We start from the raw sequence: 4,090 nt of genomic DNA, 5'->3' as shown, positions 1-4,090 counted from the left end.
TGGTGGTAGCTGGCTGGTTGTCGTTGGGATTGACCAGGCCCCAGGCTATGGAAGCCTGTGACTAACTAGGACAACTGAACTGGGTGGATGGATCGAGCTTGACTGGCTAGGTGACTGGTTGACCAGAAGATGGACTTGCTGACTCCAAGTCTGATTGACTGGTTGACAACAACGCACTTGGTGGGTAGTTGACATGTTGGCTTCCTAATTCAAACTGACTCGAAAACTGGGTGACTAACAGTGATCTACCCAGTAGCATGGAGTGATGATCTTGCCTGAGTGACGTTAGCTGGCTGGGGGAGTGGCTGTCTTCTTCAGACTGACAGCCTTCTTCAGACTGAGGACTGGATGTCTGACAACGACCCCAGAACCTTGACTGGTGCCCTTTAGTGCACACTTGACTCTCAACTGGCTGGCCGGCTGCTATTCCTTCATGGCCATGACTGACCAGGCTAATAGCTGTAGCTGCTGTAGCTGCCAATAACTATTGGTGACTGACCAACAGGCAGAAACTGACTATGCCCAATGGATGGGTCTGGCTGGGTGACATGGCTATTTGCCTTAGTCCTTGAAAATCGAGTGTCTGGCTGCCTTGACTGCTATAGACCACCTGATGACCAGGGGAACAGAGCCTAGCTGTGAGACAGCACCCTGCCAACTGACATGCTTTAAATGTGCTGACTGGCTGACCGATTTTGATTGGCCGTTGGGTGACAGATGACTACGGGGGGCCTGGTTGGCTGTATGAGGGAGGCTGACTGACCTGCCTCGACTGGCTGACTGGCCGGTTGGTCAACAGATTGAGACTGACCAGAGTTGGGGGAGACCAGCTGACCACGGCTGTGACTCAGACTGTGAGAGGCCACGTCTGACCATGTAGCCCTGGCTGTGTAGCGGAGTCTGCCTCTGAGACAACGAACGATTGATTGACTGACTGGCTGAGCTGGGCGGGCTGGCTGAGCGGCTGGCTGTGACCATGACCCCTGGTGTGAACAGCTGTGATTGGGTGTAACTGAGTCCAACTGTGAGTCAGTGGCTGACTGCCTGACTAGCTGACTGGTGGAGGCCGGCCGGGCGACTGGCTGACCGCAGCTGCTGCGACTCGTGTCGCGAGTGGCCCTGCCTCACTGTGTGGCCCGGGCTGCGGGTCAGAGTCTGACTGTGAGACCGTGACAGGCTGACTGACCGGCTTTCCTGGCCGACGGCCTCTGGGTTGGCCTGTAAACACAGTCCCTACCTGTCCCAGAACCGTGAGAGGCCCTACAGGGAGTAAGCCCAGCCTGAGGGACAGAGCGGCTTCTGTGGAGCAGCTGGGGCAGGAAGACGGAGGCAGGAGCCGCCAGAGGGAGAACGGGAATAGGCCCTGCCCAGGGCTGGGCCCAGATGGAAAGTTCTCCACCTCACCCTTGCAGGGGCTGGGTCCCTGGCGCACATTCGGTGAGCTGTGTTTTTGGCTCTAGTCTTATAGCTCCTTTATTTGGGGGGAACGGGGTGGCGGAGGGGGAGGAAGGTTGCTGGGGGAGCCTATAAAAATATTGAGCCAATAACTCACTGACAGGACTCCGTTATAGGAGCCTGGTGAGGGGAAGGGGAGGAAGGAAAGCCAGGGGGGGGCGGGCCGGCTGGTTAGGGGGCTTGGACAGGGGCCAAACTCTGCCCTGGAAAATTCAGGCCTTGTAATGTGGGGCTGGGGAAGCCTTGGGAAGGAGCAGTGTGTCTGTCAGGCACACCTCTCTTACTTCCTCAATTTTATAGCTGAGGAAACAGAGGCCCACAGCATTTCCCAAAACCCGGCACTCCTGGGGCCTCCCCATCTGAGCCCAGGATAACAGTGAACTCCCGCCCTCCCTCAGCTGCCCCAGCAGGCGCTGGGGGGCTGGTTTTCAAGGGCAGAGTTGAGGACTTTGGGCAAGACGTTCCACCTCCTGAGCCTCAGTCTCCTCATCTGTTAAACACATTTCTAACAGGAAGGTGTTGGACAGAGCTCAGATGCCTCTACCACCTGCCGTATGCATGGTTTTGTCACCCACAAGTGCGAACTATATGAATAATGGCTCTTCCTCTATAAACTCGAGAGAGGAGAAAACAGAATCCAAAGACTTCACCTCAGTGCCTGGCACTTAGTAAACCACCAAGGAATATGAGCATTCGTGATTATGGATACTCATCTCATGGGCATATGCAAGGATTCGTGAAGATCCTCCCTGAGAATGTACCTGGGAAGCCACGAAGCTCAGCCCCAAAGTGCTGGAAGGCAGCTGTGCAGCCTGGCAACCGCTCCTTCCTTCCCTGAGCCTGGCGAGGCTGTCCCCAGCTACCCTGAAATGCCACCTGTCCCCCACCCCCCAAAGGACTCCACAGACTCTCTGGGGGCTTGGGCTGCTCCTGACACTACAGCTACTGGGGCCTGGTCCCCAGGGACGGGGAGGTAAAAACAGGAAGAAATTCTCTGGGGTTCCCCTGGGAAGAGCCAAGGACCTACCTGTCATAAGGAGGCCCTCGTGGGGCATGGGGCCTCTTCCAGGAAGACCCAGGGTCTCGGGCCCTCCAGGGCCAGGAGGAAAACCCAGGCTCTCCTCTGAACCGGGGCAGGCTGAGAACCCAGGTATGAGCCCAGAAAAAAATCCCTCCCACACTAACACAGTCACCCTGTTCTCAAAGAGCTGCTGAGGATGTGAGCTCATTTGACCTTCACAGCTACGCATAGCTGCAAATTAAAACCAAGTAATGAAGACTCCCCAACGGCACAGCCAAGGAACAGAAGGCTGCCCTCTAACTCATTCATTCCTTCGTGCGGCTTAAGATTTCCTACAAGCCTACCTTTGAATCCCAGCTCAGCCAGTTACTGGATCGGTGACCTTAGGCCAGTGACTTCTTGGCTCAGAGCCTCAATTTCCCCCTCGGTAAAACGGGGATGACTCTAGCACCAGTCTCACAGTGTCATGGTGAAGATTTGACAAAATGCTCATTAAATGCTTTAAAAAATGTAAGACTCGAGGAGCTGAGAGTTTCTCTCTTCGGCCCCACAACTGCTTCATCATCGCAAAATGGGACGTAAGCACCCATAAGGTCACAGGGTTGTCGGGAAGAGTTAACAGGCACTTAGCATAGTTGCAGCCACCTCTCATCGATCCTGCGGCCCCGACTCATGTCCTAGGTGACCAGTCACGGCCTCCTCCACAGCTCTTCATAGGGCCCCCGTCTGGCACACAATAAAGGCTCAATAAACAGGAACTATTTGTCTTACTCTTATGGGCAAACCAAAGAAGGAAACAAGCATTTAAATACGAAGGATGTGCTAGGGGCTAAGTGAAGGCAGGAAAGCGACCTCCGTTAATGGGAGAAACAGTGAAGGAAGGAGGAAGGGATAGAAGGCATCGGAGACATCTAGCGCTAAGCAGAGGGACAGACGGCATCAGCTGGGGGGCTCCTGACAGGGGGAAAGTCCATGCAAAGACCCGGAGGCTAGACAGGATGGGCATCTGGGGGCACCCCAGATCCCAGGTGGGCAGGAAAAGGTGCCCTCAGCCCTGGTTGGGGTGGGATGCGGGCAGAACGAAGACCCTGATTCCTGAGTCCCAGAATATAAGTGAATGAATATTGATATAGAGGATGTAAGTGGTCGTAGAGGTTCTTTTGTGAAGAGTTTTACTGCGTCTGCGATTGGTTGAAGAAGGCCGTAGGGACCTACGATATTAGGTCCTTTTCGAAGTTGTATGTATGATCCTTTAGGCTTTGGCCAGGCCCTCAGCCAGTCCCAGCTGGGCTCCCCACTCCCCTCACACTCCAGGGCTTCAGGCAGGGGCAATCACTGTCCCATTTTACAAAAAGGAAAGAAAGAAAAGAAAGAAAAGAAAGAAAGAAAGAAAAAGAAAGAAAGAAAGAAAGAAAGAAAGAAAGAAAGAAAGAAAGGAAAAAGGAAAGAAAGAAAGAAAGAAAGAAAGAAAGAAAGAAAGAAAGAAAGAAAGAAAGAAAGGAAGGAAGAAAGAAAGAAAGGAAAGAAAGAAAGAAAGGAAAGAAAGAAAGAAAGAAAGAAAGAAAGAAAGAAAGAAAGAAAGAAAGAAAGAAAAGAAAAGAAAGAAGCTACATT

The 4,090-nt window shown here is 53.1% G+C and overlaps 1 long non-coding RNA gene across 1 annotated transcript; it reads left to right on the top strand.

Annotated features, from left to right (window-relative positions):
• Positions 1-505: 505 nt before the first annotated feature.
• On the top strand, positions 506-3,234 carry LOC140611284 (uncharacterized). Its single transcript, XR_012012563.1, has 2 exons — positions 506-1,437; positions 1,968-3,234. It is a non-coding gene; the product is annotated as an uncharacterized lncRNA (long non-coding RNA).
• The last annotated feature ends 856 nt before the right edge of the window (positions 3,235-4,090 follow it).

This window comes from Canis lupus, chromosome 19 (assembly GCF_048164855.1).
Source record: "Canis lupus baileyi chromosome 19, mCanLup2.hap1, whole genome shotgun sequence".
In the NCBI taxonomy this organism is placed as follows: domain Eukaryota; kingdom Metazoa; phylum Chordata; class Mammalia; order Carnivora; family Canidae; genus Canis; species Canis lupus.
Note: the sequence above shows the minus strand (reverse complement) of the source record. Positions and strands in the feature narration are given on the sequence as shown.